Here is a 16,461-nt window from a genome sequence, read left to right as displayed (position 1 = left end):
CCTACCCCCTTCTCACCACACCCTCCTCCTCCTCCCTACCCATCACTCCGGACTAGGGAAACCCTAGTCTCCCAAGGACCCCATGCCGCCTTCCCCAACGCCAGGAGCCACCGTCTCACGCGGTCAGTATGCACCTATACCTGGGGCTTTGGACGAAGGCTGGCTGCTCTGATGCCAAGGACTTCATGTCGAAAACCGTGAGGAGAACCAGAAGGGGAGGATCACAGTTCTGAGCCTGGCCACGCTGTTTGGACGTGCGTAGTCATGGTGATAGCTGGAGGGGAAGAAAGGCAGATAGCAGAACCTTGTGGCTTTGCCATTCACCCAGATTCCTAATCTTTTGTTTGTTTTTTCAAGTTTCCAGGGGCAGCAAGTTGAGGGTGATGCGGACAAAAGATGTTGCCGCCCTCAAACCCATAGCCACTGCGGTTGCCCGCCCCCTCTCCCCGACTGTGCACCCTGAGGGGATTCATGACAAAGAGGGACAGGATTCTGGCCCCAGACAGCTAAGGTGCATATCAAAGGGTGATTTCTGTGAGCCCAGACTCTTGCATCTTTCCAGAGCTAGAAAAGCTCTGACTTCATTAACTTGGGTTATCTGGTTTTCTTTGACAGAAATCTTTTGTAATCAGTCCTAAAGGAAATCAACCCTGAATATTCATTGGAAGGACTGATGCTGAAGCTGAAGCTCCAATACTTTGGCTACCTGCTGTGAAGAGCCCACTCTTGGAAAAGTCCCTGATGCTGGGAAAGATGGAAGACAAAAGGAGAAGGGACAGGCAGAGGATGAGATGGTTAGATAGCATTGTCAACTCAATGGACGTGAGTTTGAGCAAACTCCGGGAGATGGTGAAGGACGAGGAAGCCTGGTGTGCTGCAGTCCATGTTGTTGCAAAGAGTTGGACACGACTTAGCAACTGAACAACAGCAAAATCTTTCGATACTCCGATTACCTGATTTTTGTTGCAGAACTTGTATATGTCTTAGCTCCTCCCTTACCTCTCCAGAGCAGTGTGATTCAGCGCCATCTGGGAAGCCACATCCCGGGCTTAAACCCTCACAAAGTCCATGGAATAAACCATGATTCTCAACTTCTAGGCGGTGTATTTTTTTTTTCAGTTGATACTGAGAAGAAAGGCTTAATTTGTCCCACCTTTGAACACATGACCCACCCTAGCCTACAACCTTGATAAGAATTAAGCATACACACACACCCTGATAAAACTGCAGAGTTACAGAGATGAAGCTCCACTTTTTACAAAAATGGGAAACTGAATCCTCAATTAACACTATAGTTGCACTAATCCTGACGGCTCAGTTGGTGAAGAATCTGCCTGCAATGCACGTCTCCTTGGCTTGATTCCTGGTCAGGAAGATCTGCTGGAGAAGGGAAAGGCTGCCCACTCCAGTGTCCTGGCCTGGAGAATTCCATGGACTGTATAGTCCGTGGAGTCGTAAAGAGCCGGACATGACTGAGCAACTTTCACTTCACTTCACCTCTTCACTAAAATCCAGTACTCAACAGACAGATTTTGGTAGACTGCTTTTCTTTGGAGAGAAAAGAATGCTTTAAAACTCAGAGGTCTTAAATTTAAGCTTTCAGAAACAGAAACACAGAAAGAGAGAACCATGTTATAGACACCGAGGGGGAAAAGGGGGAGGATGAACCGGGAGATGGGGGTTGGCACACACGCGACTCTGCGTGAAGAACCTCCTGCGCTGCACAGGGACCTCTACTCAGCGCTCAGCAGTGGCCTAAATGGGAAGGAAATCCAGAAAGAAAGGGGAGAAATATGTATATGTATAGCTGGTTCACTTTGCTGTACAGCAGAAAATAACACAACATTGTAAAGCCACTATACTCCAATTAAAAAAAAAAAATGTAAGCCCTTATCTGCCTCATCTCTTACCTCTGTCTGATAGCCGCCAACAGTTAAAAGACCAAAGCCAAGAAATGAACACAAACAAGGTAGAAATGGTGAGATCTGGTGCAACTGTGCCGTGAACTCCTTGCCTTCATGAGAGTTTGTCCAGCAGGTCCTAGCTCAGATACCTGTCCCCTCATTTCCTTTTCTTACACCAGCCTTCTCTTATCTGAACCAGGTCCCACTTGCCTCAAGTCATTTAACGTTGGGAAACTTCCTTCCAACTCACAATAGCCCACCTAAGGAATAACAAACGGTGTACACGGAAGCCGGGGATAAGCCACATAACTAATTCAGGTTATCAGCCAAATAACTGATTCATTTTAGCCTTTCCTTCACTGGAAGATTCAAGAACTGCTGAAACACCCAGAAACAAATGACTGACCAGAGTTTCCCTCCTCACAGCCTGCTGCTGGGGAAGGCACCCGGGGAGCAGGAAGCTCGGGGAGCAGCGTGGAGGGAAGGGCCGTGCCGCTGGGCAGGTGCAGGGGGATAGGGCTGGCTTCAACTTCCAGTCAAATCTGGTCTGGGCTTCATATCTCCAGGCCTCATCAGTCATTAGAAGTGACAGTTGGTGGGGCTCCCATGCGGGCTCAGCGGACAAGAATCCACCTGCCAATGGAGGGGACACGGGTTTGATCCCTGGTCCTGGAAGATCCCAGCGAAGAGTAGCCTCTGCTCACTACAAGGAGAGAAAGCCGGACCCAGCAACGAAGACCCCCTGCAGCCAAGGAGCTTCTAAGAAACGACAGAGCCTTCCAGGAAATATTTCCCTGCTCCTCTCCCCGCTCCTCTCCCTTGGTCCCCACTTGCCTGCCTGCCTTCCATCCTGCCTCCCCAGCAAGCAGGGCTGGACATTTCCAGAGTGCCAGTCACCCCAGCAGTTTTATACTGGAATGCCAGGGCCTGGGAGTGGATGTGGAATTGCCAGTGTTTCTGCCAAGACATAGGAAAGGACAGCTCACAGTTGGCGTCATTTGTCTCTGCCAGGAACTATTATTACTAAACATTCTAAAACACCTAGAATGTTTGCTCTGACTCCATTTGAAAGCTGAACTTTGTCTCTTTCAATGTGGTCCCTGAAGAATGAGCAGAGTGAAACCACCTTTTCAATAAGCAGCTTCTTTAAAAAAAAAAAAAAAAGCTCCCTATCCATGAGCAAGAACTTTAAATATAAATTTCTTCACAGGACATAAGTTGAAAGGTTTAAAACCTAAGTAAGTAAAAAAAAATACAGAACTAATAATGTATGTCAGAAGCATTTGGAGATTTTGTTCTAGATATAACAAGTGGGATAATAAGAGATTTGCCTTACTGCAGAATACAGAAAAGCCCATATTTTGCTCAAGAAAAACCCTTATTTTGATTTCCAGGTATCTGTTTTGATTTCCACCCTAACACTTTACTATCAGCACCTGTAACTTTGAAAATGTGTTAGAGTGATCTTTTTTGCTTAAATCAAATACATTTTTTCACTAGAGCATTGACATAAGAAAAAAATAAGCAATCCTGTCCAGCTTTAGAAAGTGAAGCAATGTTAGTGACTGATGCATACTCTGCATTCCTTTTACCCAAATAACATTAAAACCATTAACTATAAGATATTCGCCTGCTGAGATACAAGGGAAATGTGGGTGGTATCTGCCTGTCACTATCAACCAACAGAGTTGGAATGAAGGACTAGGACACACAGCGCTGGAAACGCCGGGCCACCACCAGGCAGAGCCAGAATCAAGTCCTCCCATCTCCCACACCCAGCCCATTCCATTCGGTTCTCTGCCTCTCCTCTCAGTCCTTATCTGTTATGAAACGCTGCATCTGAAAAACACGGAAAACATTTGCAAGCTGGGTAAACATACAAAACCTCGTTAAGGAAGAAGGGAAAGAAAATAATGCCATTTTCAGCAACATGAATGGACCTAGAGATGATCGTACTTAGTGAAGTAAGCCAGACACAGAAAGACAAATGAAATATGTCACTTTTAGGCGGGATCTAAAAAAACGGTACCAATGAACTTATTTACAAAACAGAAACAGCCTCACAGACACAGAAAACAAACTTACGGTTAACAGAAGGGAAAGGGGACGAGGGATAAATTAGGGATGAACGGATACACTCTGCTGTGTATAAAATGGACAATCAACAAGGACCTACCTGCGGCATCGTACAGGGAGCTCGGCTCAGAATTCGGTGATAATCTACGAGGAAAATGAATCTGAAAAGAATATGCATTAACACATAGTATATTAATAAAGTAATTATTAGCCAATATATTGTACATTAATTATATTAATTAATATAAAATATATTTATATAAATATAAATGTATATAAATATATATTCTGAGTTGCTATGCTGTACACCTGAAACTTAACACAATGTTGTAAGTCAACTATATTCCAATTAAAAAATAAATACAATTTTTAAAAAGAAGGAAATGTCAACTAAAAAGGTGCACACTGTGAGAGTCGTAAGTTAAGCTTTATTGGGGGCAAAACAAGGACTGCAGCCTGGGAGACAGCACCTCAGAAAGCTCTGACAGTCTGCTCCAAAGAGGTTGCAGGGGAAGGTCGGTATATAGGATTTCAGTGCAATCAAGAGCTTACTTACTAGCAGAAAGGTTTTCAGCTAGTCACAAGGAGCTGATGTCACCATGAAGGGATTTAGTGCTTTTCTAGGTATGAAGAGATGCAAGGACTGGGATCAGGAAATCAGTTCCTGAAAATATCTAAACATCTAAAGACCTGTCCCACCAGTTTCCCTCAGGCACAGGGTGCCTCGATCTCCACCCTGACTTCCCCTCAGGGGGTGTCGAAGGTCAGCAGCTGCAGCAGCTCAGGGTTCAATCTCAGCAGAGGCAGAGGGCAAATGCCCTTGGCAAGCTCCAATTTGTAGCTAACAGAAGGGAGAAAGGACGTAGACAGCAGAGCAGAAAAAACTCAGTGTCAGAGTCAAGGAACCCCCCTGAGAATTCTGGCCCCGCCTTTCAGCTGCGTGGCCCTGAAAAGGCCCAGAACTGCTTTGAGTGCTAGCTTCCTGCTGTGGAAAATGGAGGCAGTATTATTTATCCTACTAGGTTCATTGTGAAAAGTCCAATGAGACAATGTATATAAAACACGTAGTTGGTGCTCAGTCGATGGTTTTTCCTAATTAGCCCACAGATGTTATGGTTTAATCGCTGAATAAGCTGTCACTTTTCAAGGGTAATTTTTGCTTTCACATTTTTATAAGAATCTGTGATGCATGAACTCGAAAAAGGAAGCGCCATGGGAATTTCCCACCTTGTGGCAGACTGGTTGAGAAAGACATGCTTGAGATGGAGAGTTTAACCAGTTATGACATGAAGATACCTTTTCCGGCCTTTTCAAAGAGATCCACCCTGAATCCAGGGCTGTCTGAGTAACCGAGGAACGCCCGGCTCCTCTGTCTTGGTGGGCGGCATCATCTGTGCTGTCGGCGGGCAGGCAGTGGCCTGGGCCTGGCACGCTGGGATGAGGTCCCCCTGGGGTTAATGCCACGCTTTCCTTCTAACATCCTCCAGGGGGAGTTGAGGGGACTGGGGGTCCATATCTGCCCGGGACCATGCCAGGCTAGCTACCCCTGTGTGGTCCCTGAATCATTACTAATAGAAGCTCCCTTTCCACTTTTAGAATTATCCCAAGGAGGATGATAAATTGTATAGTGACCTTGGTCAGCGTCATGTAAACATGAGTAAGGACCGTAGGTAACAAAAGGGAAAACGATGATGCGCGCGAGCTCATAGACCCCAGGGCGCTGAGCCCGCATCAGTGTTTGATCCACCACTACGCCATGCACCGCCGAGAAAGAAAAAGCCCACTGTATTCAATGGCAAGGGCTGCCGTCACCAAGAACCGCAGGCCGGGTGGCTTAAACAACAGCCCTACTGTCTCCCAGTCCTGAGGCTGGAGGTTCAAGATCAAGGTGTCAGCTGGGCTCTTACTTCTGGAGGCGTCCCTCCTTGTTCGCAGACGGCCGACTTCTCCCTGCGCCTTCACAGGCTTGGGCCTTCCTACATGTCTGTGTCTGAATCTCCTCTTCTTATAAGAAGCACCAGTCATATCGGAGCAAGACCCACCCTGAGGCTTTATTTTTAACTCTGTCACTTTTTTTTTTTTTTTAAGATCTCTTTATTATGTATTCGGTTTTCTCCCCTGATGTGTACAGATGTGACTTTTTAACATATGGTACAAGTGTTACCCCATCCGTTTAAATACAGACACATTGTTTTTTATTGAAGTCGATTTATCACGTGTTAATTTCTGCTGCACGGTAAGGTGACTCAGTTATACATATATCCTTTTCCACTATGGTTTATCACAGGATATTGAGTATAGTTCCCGTGCTGTACAGAAGGACCCTGTTGTTTATCCATTCTACGTAGAATAGTTTACGTCTGCTAACCCCAAACTCCTCCCTCCACCCCTTAGGAATACAAATACAGACATATTCTGAGGTGCTGGGGGTTAGGGCTTAAACAGAAGAACTGTGTGGGACATAGTTTAGCCCATAACAAACACCAGTTAAACTCCAGCATGCCGTGGGTCATGTGATATATCCCACTCCAGTGTTTTTGCCTGGAGAATCCCAGGGACGGGGGAGCCTGGTGGCTGCCATCTATGGGGTCACACAGAGTCGGACACGACTGAAGTGACTTAGCAGCAGCAGCAACAGCAGCAGCAGCAGAGATGTTAAAATGTAAACTGCAGTGCAAGTCAGAGCTGCATGGGTTGCAAGGGGAAGAGCGGCTTCAGGCTGCAAGCCTTGCTGACGGTGAGCATCACCTCCTCCTCTGAAACCGTCGCTTTCCCCAGCAGCATCCTGAGGAACCCAGGAGAGGAAGGGAGAGCAAAGCCACCCAGATTGCGATCTTGATTGCTTCCCCTCCGCAGAGCCTCACTTCCTGCCGATTCTTCTTGTGTCACTGGGCCCGTGACAGCCCCTTCCTCTCTCTCCACCCACACCGCACCAGCCCTTCCATGGACCAGTCTGCCCACACCCACCCCCTTTGGCCTCCTAATCCACCCTGACACAGGCCCCCGTCTGCAGCATGACTTGCAAAACTGCAGGCCTGGTCACACCAGGTAGAAAGCCTTCGCTGGTCCTTCCTTTCCGGAGAATGAAAAAAGGATACATAGGTGTATTAATTATGAGGGCTTCCCAGGTGGCGCTAGTGGTAAAGAACATGTCTGCCAATGAAGGAGACGTAAGAGACACAGGTTCAATCCCAGGTCAGGAAGATCCCCTGGAGAAGGGCATGGCAACCCTCTCTAGTATTCTTGCCTGGAGAATCCGACGGACAGAGGAGCCTGGCAGGGTACAGTTTTTAAGATCGCAAAGAGTCAGACATGACTGAAGCGACTTGGCATGCATGCACGCACGCATTAATACACGTACGGCTGGAGCGCTTTGCTGTATACCTGACGCTAACACAATGCTGTTAACCAAGTGTACTCAGGGACCCCTGGTGGTCCAGTGGCTACGACTCCACGCTCCCAGTCAGGGGACCTGGGTTCAGTCCCCGGTCAGGAAACTAGATCCCGCATGTCACAACTAAGAGTTGTGATGATATGATCCCACGTGCTGCGGCTAAGACCCGGTGCAGCCAAATACATAAGTATTCTGGTTAAAAAACCTATACTCCAATATAATTATTTTTAATTTTTAAATAAATAAATGTAATTATTACACGTTATTTATGTCTGGCTTTCCAACTAGCAGTCATCCAAACACTCAAGCCTGTAACGTTCTCCATCAGCCATCTTGGCCGAGAAAGGACTCCTTTCTCCTTGGCTCCCCCAGAAAGAATGAAAGGTGTTTCCCCACCCTCTTCACCTTCATCCCTGCCGAGAAGGTAACCAGCCTTTGAACCTGGAACTCTGACTTCCCCGAGCCCCAGAGGAAGAACACAGCCTTTTCCTGTGTTTTCTGTGGGAAAAAGGGAAGCTGTTTGGTGCAATGGCCTCCCCCTATGTTTTCTGAGGTTGAGGCCACAAGTTGAAATCAGAGGCCCAGGAAATCCTTATTTGGCCTTGATGAATTTAATACGAATTTTATGCAATGTTCAAACGGTGGGAGATTTCTTATGAAAATCTAAATTTCTGGGTTCTCTTGGAAAACACAGAGATGGAGCACCTCTGGCCCCCTACATTCACGTAGCAAAAATGGGCAAAATCCAAGTCAAATTGCTCCCCTTCAGACAGGTCGTGTGTTCCCCGACCTGCCGTAATCCCACCACTCCCTGAGGTCTCATACTGCAAATAGACAGGTTAGGGGTCCCCAGGGAAAGGGAACGAAGCCATTTTGGCCTAGGCCTGGTCACAGTGCTTATCCCTTAACAGTTCTCTGTAATTAATGGTCTTAAAAGAGCAAAGAAATGAAGGGACAGAGAAGAGGCAGTCCGACCACAGGGCAGTGATACAGCGAGTCCTGATTCCTCCTCAGGAGGAAGGCATTATTATTATCACATCAAACAGAATAGCACCTTTGAGTTCTGCAGAAACTAGGAGCCCCACCCAAGAGGGGGGCAGGTGATGATGTCGACCCTGGTGACTTCGATCAACTGAAACTTGGAGTCTGTCGACCTTTGCCCCAGTTCTGTGCGGGATTCTCCCCTGCTCAAGCCCCCTCATGAATATGCATGTGCTCATAGTTTACAACTTCCCCAGCTTTGTTGTTCCTGGAGACACTGTTTTGGGGAAGACCCCTGGTGTTCTCCTCACTCCCTGCAAGTGATAAATCCTCCCTTCTCCGGATCTTCGGCTTGTTGTGTCTTTTGGCTGCACACTCACCGAGACACACATCCAGTTTGGGGGTAACAATGCCACTTGCATCTTTCATTTATGTACGGGCCAGTTTTGGTGAGGGTCTGCATTTTTGTACCATGCTTAGGCCCACTAAGGGGATTAATCTGATAGATTTGAGGCAACGGAGATGGTGGCTGTGAGCTTCAAGAGTGGAAGAGAGCATGGGGGCTCTGCAGGCCTTAAAACCTGGGCCTGTTCTAACAGCCCTTCCTGAGGGGCAGGACCAGGCACAGAGATAGCCGGGCAGGTGCCCAGGAGGACTGAACTATACCTGACTGCACCTTGAGAATGTCGGCGAAGATCCCCATGGCTGAGCTTGGTCCCAAAAGAGTGGAGTCACCCTCAGAGCTGCCTGCAGAGATAGCCACCTTCAAACAGAGGTGGGCAAGGCTCTCTAAGGCCCAGATTTTGGGCCTCCCAGGTGGCGCTAGTGGTAAAGAACTTGTCTGCCCATGCAGGAGACATAAGAGATGCGGGTTCCATCCCTGGGTCAGGAAGATCCTCTGGAGGAGGAAGTGTAACCCACTCCAGTATTCTTGCCTGGGAAATCCCATGAACAGAGGAGCCTGGCGGGCTACAGTCCATGGGGTCGCAGAGTCGGACACAACTTGAGCACGCACGCAAGACTTCGTGCACGCAGGAGTCGCATCCAACAGAAGCCTGGCATTCTTCTGTTGCAGGAAGAAAACGGGGCAGGAGGAAGAGCACATCCCAGTCACAGGAGAGTCCCTGGGACAGGAGGCCGGGCAAGGGTTCTTGGCTCCCTGCAGGAAGGAATTCTAGAGCAAGCGGAAGTGGTGGGAAAGCAGATTTATCCAGGGAGACACCCCCCCCACAGACTGGGCGCAGGCCGTTTCAGAAAGCCAGAGGCCCCACCGAATGGGGTGGTCAGTGTTTATGGGCTGGGTAAATTTCATCGGGTACTGAGTGGGAAGATTATTCCAACTATCTGGGGGAAGGGGCGGAGTTTCCAAGAAGTGGGCCGCCACCTGCTTTCTGGCCTTTCCTGGTTGGCCTCAGACGGCTCTGGTGCCTCTGAGTGTGCCACTTGGAGGCTGCTGAGTTTCCGGGAGCATGTAAGGAGGCTCAAGGTCCACTGGAACTTGCATCTTTGGCCATCTTGGGCCGGGCCGGCTCTAAACAATTTGTTAGGTCCTCAACAGCTACGCATTCTTTTAAAGGCTGTGCCCTGCCCCTTCCCTCAAGTCTCACCTCTGCCTAGCATAAGGCCCACGGTTCTTGCATAACTAACTGGGAGTGGAGGGCGTCACTTTACAACTCCAGAAAGGGCCACAGCCTATGGCCTAACTCCCCCCGTGGTTGTTACTGCATATAGAGTAACCCTGGCTGGGGGTAGTGGGCGTGCACGTGTGTATCCTCTCAAAAATGACTGGTCTGGACTCTTCACCACCTTTGATGGCGGGGGCCAGAGCGTGAACTCAATTTAAAAAGTGTAACACATCTTGGTCATCATGCGTGGTGTAGCAATCGAATTCTGTAACCGAAAAGAAAGACTTTTCACAGAAAGCGTGGTTCAGTTCTTCTATGTTCCTCCGCTGTGTTTTGCAAAATAAATGTGCTGACTCTGACGAAGGGTCTCAGCATTGAGTTTTTCTCCCAGTAAAATATAAATTTCCCATTTTCGTGGGTGACCAACCCTGGGCAAAATGGGCTTATGCTGCCCAAACTCACTTGAGGCTCACATGTTCTACAAGGAAGAATCTAATTAGTAAGTGAGTTTCCACTTACAGAGTCCAGTCTGTGTGTAATATTTTGAAGAGGAAGTTTGAACAAAGCTCTCTGCCATTAACTCTCTGTCCACAGCCTTAAAATTTTGAGTCGCTTTGATCAGAAATTTCATTTCTAAGAAAATCATCATGAAATGTGAGCCAAGATTCATGGGCTGTTGTAATATTAATCATAGCAGCAATAAAAAAGAACAACCTAAATGTTCAACCACTGGGGAGTGATGAAATTCACTGGAGCACATTTATAGCATGGGTTACCAGGTAGACTCTGAAAATAGTGTGTTCAGGGTATTGAATAGAATGAGCGCGTGGTCACCATATACGTAAGATCTCTGAACACTTCTAAATATGTTAACATTGGAACATGTGTGGCTATTGTTAAAAATATTCACTCTCCTTCTTTCCTCGACTGTGGGTTCAGCTGTGAGGTGTGTTTTGACCACAGGGATACAAGTAAATGAGATGCTGGAGGGGATTCAAAAGCACTGGCAGGGTTTGGGTGGCTCTCTTGAGCCAATGCCTTTGCCTGAGAATAACCTACGTGAGCCCCCTGGTTCTAGAAAAGGATGGCAGATGTGCGCAGCCAAACCAGACCTTCCTTCCAGCTGAACACAGCCCGGTTCAACTCATCCCCGGCAAACCCACAGATCCCTAGGAATAACGTACCACACACCTACTGATGGGAGTTTCATCATCCAGCCCTTTTCTGACGTTGTTGGCTAATAGAGGAAGATGATCTGCTCCGATTCTAGAAAGATCTTTTCTCCAAAGATCCAGCATTGGAGGGAATTCCTTAGTGGACCAATAGTTAGGACTCACTGCTTTCATTCACAGGGCCTGAGTGTGATCCTTGCTTGGGGAACTAAGATCCCACAAAACGCATGGCCAAAAAAAAACCCCAATAAAGTAAAACATTAAATTCAAAGATACAGCATTTGGGACTTCGCTGGTGGTCCAGTGGTTAAGACTTCGCCTTCCAATGCAGGGCATCCAGGTTGATGCCTGGTCAGGGAGCTCAGATCCCATGCCTAATGGCCAAAAAACCCAAAACCTGAAACAGAGACGATCCTGCAACAAATTCAATACAGATTTTAAAAACGGGGACTTCCTTGGTGGTCTAGTGGTTAAGAATCTGCCTACCAGTGTAGGCGACACGAATTCAATCCCCAGTTTGGGACAATCCCACATGCGTCTGATCAACTCAGCCCGTGCACCGTGACTATGGAGCCTGCGCTCTAGATCTCGAGCTCTGCAGTGAGAGACGGCACTGCGATGCGGAGTCCACGCACCGCAGCTAGAGAGTAGCCCCCGCGCTCTGCAACTCGGGAAAGCCCACACACAGCAGCCAAGACCCCAGCGCAGCCAAACATAAATAAATAAATATTTTTAAAAAGACTTTTAAAATGGCCCACGTTAAAAAAAATAAAAACTTAGGGAAAAAAGACACAGCATTTGAAAACTTAAGCAAACAGTGCTGAGCCCTGCATTCACATGCAGGTTTGAGCCACACTGAGTCCTCCCAGGTTCAAGCGGAGGGACCGAAACTCCATTTCTCAATAGGAAGAACACCCAGGTCACACTGTAAGAAGAATATATAGGACTGAAGATACTTTATGGCCTTTTTGGGAAAATGCAACCCACTGTATAAAACTGTCAGAGCACTGCTTTATAAGCACTATCAGTGTGTTAGCCATTTCCCTCCAGTACACGTTTACTGAACACCTATGATGCACCAGCTGCTGCGCTGGGAAGGTAACATCACAGGGGTGGTCCCTGTGTTGGGGGGCTAACCAAAGGAAAGATGCAGGCTCAGACCTGTTGGAAGAGCTCCCCTAGAAACAGACCAGATCAGCCCAAGAGAATCAGAATATATCCCTGGCTGGCTCTAGAAGTATTTTGCTGCGGTTGTGTCCGTTGTGATGGAGGCTCTCTTGGCAGCTTCTCTGAGTGCCGAAGGAGGAGGCCAGAGCTCTCAAAGGGCTTAGAGTCCAATTGCATTTCACTCAAGCCGTTCCTATAGCTTTAATGCGAAGCAGGTGCCAGGGCTGTTAAAGAGGAGCTAAAGGCGCCTGGTTCAGCGGTGTGGCAGCTTGGAGCTCAGGGTGGGCTCTTGGCACAGAGTTTGGTCATGTGTCATCTGCCTCCCCTGGGGGGTTTACAGAAATGCAAGATCTCAAGCCCCACTCCTAAAGTGCTGAATCAGAATCCGCCTATTCTTAAACTGTATTCATTTATTTAAGAATTGTTCTGGCCACCCTGGGTCCTCGCTGCCACGCGGCTCCTCTCGTTGGAGGGGGGAGGGCTGCTCTCCAGTCGTGCCCGGGCTGCTCTGGGCGCCGAGCCCGGGCTCTTGGCGCACAGGCTCAGCAGTCGTGGTCACTGAGTCCTGTGGGGTCCTATGGGGTCTTCCTGGACCAAGGATCGAACCTGTGTCCCTTGCACTGGCAGGCGGATTCCTAGCCACTGGACCACCAGGGAAATCCAGAGTCTGCATTTTTTTTTAAAGAACTTTTAATGTAGTAAAAATACACACCTAAAGTCTTCCCTCTCGGTGATTTCTGAGACCATAATTGAGACCTCCCTGGTGGTCCAGTGCTCAGGACTCCCGCTTCCACATGGTCAGGTGGTGGACAGGGAACTAAGATTCCCCACGTGCCTCAAGGCCAAAAAAGTAACAGGAGAGCTTGGTGAGATGAAGCCCTTTCACACGGCTGTGCAGCTGCCGCCACACCTCCAGAACTCTGTTCATCTTGCAAAACTGACTCTGCCCACGCTAAAAACGGACTCCCCGTTCCTGCCTGCCCGGCCCCTGGCAACCGCCATTCTCCTCATGGCGTGATGAGTTAGACACCCAGGGACCCCAGAGAGAGAAGCACGCACTATCTGTCCTTTGGGGACGTCAGGTCTTCGAGGCTCGTCCACGTTGCGGAAGAACCTGCCGGCTCTCCTGCGCTAGGCCGAGACGGGGAGGACAGCGTGTCCAGGGCAGGCCTGCAGAAGCTCAGGCCTTCTCTGCTCCCCACCCGCAGCCCCCCTCTGCGGTCACCTCCACGGCCACACGTGCCAAAGCCGTCGTGGATCCTCGTGAGCGATCGCACAGGCTCTCCCCTCTGCCAACACACAAACGGCTAGACTGGCCTCTGGGCGTAACGCGAACATCACTCCCGCTGCGGCAGGGGCAGGGATGTGTCTGTGGCTGGACTGCTGTTGGCGTTCACACGTGTTGAACTGCACACACTTACACAGTGCTGTCTGTGGTTCCAAATGGTTATCAAGCTTCAGCATCTTTAAGTGGTGGGGGAGGAAAAATAGCTTTAACAGCTTTAACTTCCATAGTGATCCTAGGATCCCCACTTAACTGACGGGGAAACTGAGGCACAGATGGATAAAGTCCCACCGTCATAGGGCTGGTAAACTGTCCCCTCCCCTCCCCTATACTCTCCTCCCCTCCCCCATAGTCCCCTCCCCCATACTCTCCTCCCCTCCCCTTACTCTCCCACCCCTCCCCTCCCCCATACTCCTCCTCCTCTCCCCATACTTCCCCTCCCTCCCCCATACTCTTCCTTCCCCTCCCCTCCCCATACTCTCTTCCCCTCTGCCATACTCCCCTCCCCTCCCTCATACTCCTCCTCCCCTCCCCCTGTTCACCCTCTCACCCCCTCCTCACTAAACTCAGTTGCTCTCTTGGCTTCCAAGCAGATACACCCCAAATTCATGTTGCTCACTGAGATCCTTCTTCCCGTTTCCAGATCATATCTAATTGCTTCCTGGCATCTCTGTGAAAATGCCACACCAGGATTTCAAATGCAGGAGAGGTGGGTTTGATCCCTGGGTCGGGAAGATCCCCTGGAGGAGGAAATGGCAACCCACTCCAGTGTCTTTGCCTGGAGAATCCCATGCACAGAGGAGCCTGGAGGGCTCAGAGAGTCAGACTCGACTTAGTGACTAAACCACCGCCCTGCAGACCCAATGCCTTGCAGCTTCAGCACACTTTTCCACGGGACATCCTACATGGAGTCCAACCCTTTGAAGAGTTAGGAAATTAACCTGATACATTGCTGCCATGTAATCCTCAAGCCCCATTCAAGTCTTAACTAGCTGGAAAACATTCTTTTCCCAGCAGAGGGATCCAATTCAGAGTCACCCATGCCCAGGTCATCCTGCCTCTCCTGGCCCCTTCATTTTTTCCCTTGTTTTTTATGCCCTTGACACTTTTGAAGATGACGGTTCAGACTGTATAGAATGTCCCTCCTTCTGGGTTTGATTCGAGGTTTCCCTGGGACTAGACTCAGGAAGGAAGAGTGCCCCTTGGCTGGACTGTTGCAGAGGCGGTGCTGCGTTCTCTGCGCCCTGCTGTGTGGGGCGTGACCTCAGTCTGCCCCAGTGCTGGCGGTGTCCTTTTGTTGCTTGTTTCACTGGAGTATCACTGCTTCACAGTATTACGTCAGCCTCTGCTGCAGACACCGCCAATCAGCGGTGAGTATACACTTACCCCCTCTCTCTTGAGTCTCCTTCCTACCTCCTGCATCTAGGTCATCACAGAACTCTGAGTCCAGTGCCCTGCCTCATACAGCAGCTTCCCGCTAGCTGTCAATTTTATTCAAGCCATATGCCAGTCTTTCAGTTCTTTGATGGTGTTTCCCAGGCTCCTCAAAAGTGATTCTCTCCTCTTTCATCGGTATTCAGTGGACACCATTGAAACCATGTAAATACTTCATTTCTCATTAAACTTTCCATTGAGTCATTCATTTATTTATACCAGTAGGGACTTGTAGTTTCCTGTTTTATTCACTGTTATGCATAATGTTACTCTCGTGGCTTTTCTGCCCTCTCTCATCCCATGCTAATCACCTGTATAAGGAAGTTTTTAGCCGCATCTCTGGCCGTGGAGCCCTGTGTTTATCAAAACCATGTGCCTCATGCCTACATGGGATATGGTTGTTATTCGAGAATCTGTTGCCCAAGTGCCTACAGTAATGACTTGCTTATAAAGCAAAAGTTGTCGTAAGGTGAAACTCTGTGCTAATGGACCATAACACAGTCTCTCCGTGTTTCACACCAGCGGCCACCCCCACCCATCACATCGACACTTGTGTGGTTTGTAGCAACATCCAAAATTACAATTCAAATTCAATGCAAATCAGTTCACCAGGTAAAATTGCAAATCTTGCAGAGTCTCGGGGTTTCCTGAAGTCGCTGAAAGTCACTTAGCAGGCCTGTGAACGACCCCCGTGACTGAGGCCAGGTAACAATCACCAAAGAGAAAACCCAGAAATAAGACAAGATAGCAGAAATAACAAGGATTCAGGAAAGACCTTAAAAATTGACCAGGCCTTCAAATACTTTTGTGGGGGGAGGAGGGAAGCACTCCTCTTTATGAATGTGACATGCCAGTCAAAAATGAAGCAGACTACAGTTTTATCAGAGAAGAAGGTTCAGATTATTTTGTTGTTCTCAGAATGAGCACACGGCTGAGACGATCCTCTCAATTTTGTTAGAGGGTAAAGCTGTTTCCATACTTTTGTGTTCTGTTGTTGTTGGGTGTGGGTTTTTTTGGCTCTACCACTAGGCTTGCAGGATCTTGGTTTCCCAATGAGGGATCCGCGAGTGAAACTTGGTGTCCTAACCACTGGACCACGAGGGAATTGCCTCTTTTCTTTGGAGAGATCAAATGCCAATCGAGTCTGTTCCTCTTCACTGTAAAGTCTCGGTCCCTTGCCTGAGTGGCCCGTTAATGCCCTGTTCCAGTTCTCTGGGCCGTGGCCCCTCCTGCACACTCCGCAGGGGACTCAGACTCCTTGCCCAGCGCCCAAGTCTCTGCCCCAACAATGCTTCTGGCGTGTGTCACCGGCCAAGTGAAGTGGAAGTCGCTCAGTCATGTCCAACTCTTTATGACCCCATGGGACAGTAGCCCACGGGGCTCCTCTGTTCATGGAATTCTCCAGGCAAGAGTACTGCAGTGG

The 16,461-nt window shown here is 48.7% G+C and overlaps 1 long non-coding RNA gene across 2 annotated transcripts in view; it reads right to left on the bottom strand.

Moving 5' to 3' along the window:
- LOC121818053 (uncharacterized) overlaps window positions 1–267 on the bottom strand; it is a 29,535-nt gene extending 29,268 nt beyond the window's left edge. For both annotated transcript variants that reach the window (XR_006058159.2, XR_006058158.2), the window contains exon 1: window positions 141–267. This is a non-coding gene — a long non-coding RNA (uncharacterized LOC121818053). The remainder of the gene's footprint in view (window positions 1–140) is intronic.
- Window positions 268–16,461: the final 16,194 nt, after the last annotated feature.

This window comes from Ovis aries, chromosome 26, assembly GCF_016772045.2.
Source record: "Ovis aries strain OAR_USU_Benz2616 breed Rambouillet chromosome 26, ARS-UI_Ramb_v3.0, whole genome shotgun sequence".
NCBI classification, from domain to species: Eukaryota; Metazoa; Chordata; class Mammalia; order Artiodactyla; family Bovidae; genus Ovis; species Ovis aries.
The sequence above is the reverse complement of the archived record's forward strand: the minus strand, read 5'-3'. Positions and strand labels throughout refer to the sequence as shown.